General features: G+C 44.7%; 1 protein-coding gene across 1 annotated transcript in view; it reads right to left on the bottom strand.

Moving 5' to 3' along the window:
• Positions 1-416, bottom strand: part of Sdf2 (stromal cell derived factor 2) — a 9626-nt gene that overhangs the window by 3869 nt on the left and 5341 nt on the right. The window lies entirely within an intron of this gene.

Below are 416 nucleotides of genomic sequence, written 5' to 3'. Positions count from 1 at the left end.
CTGGAACTCACTCTGTAGACCAGGCTGGCCTCGAACTCAGAAATCTGCCTGCCTCTGCCTCCCAAGTGCTGGGATTAAAGGCGTGCGCCACCACGCCTGGCTTAACTTACTGGTGTTTTAATGTATTCTATTTTGCCTTCCCTCACTTTGGTTTAGATGTAAAGTCTTCACTCTGACCTGAAACCATTTTCTTCACACTTAAGAAAGAAATAGAGTCATTTTCTCCAAGTCTGCAGAAAAGAGAATGGCTTACCTAGAAAGGAAAGGGTTAATGTGCTCCTTATAGCAGCACATATACTAAAATTGGATAATCAAGGAAGACATACAAGTTTGTGAAGTGTCTCATATTTAGAAAGGAAGGAAGGAAGGAAGGAAGGAAGGAAGGGAGGGAGGGAGGGAGGGAGGGAGGGAAGGAG

The sequence above is a fragment of the Mus caroli genome, chromosome 11 (genome assembly GCF_900094665.2).
Source record: "Mus caroli chromosome 11, CAROLI_EIJ_v1.1, whole genome shotgun sequence".
In the NCBI taxonomy this organism is placed as follows: domain Eukaryota; kingdom Metazoa; phylum Chordata; class Mammalia; order Rodentia; family Muridae; genus Mus; species Mus caroli.
Note: the sequence above shows the minus strand (reverse complement) of the source record. Positions and strands in the feature narration are given on the sequence as shown.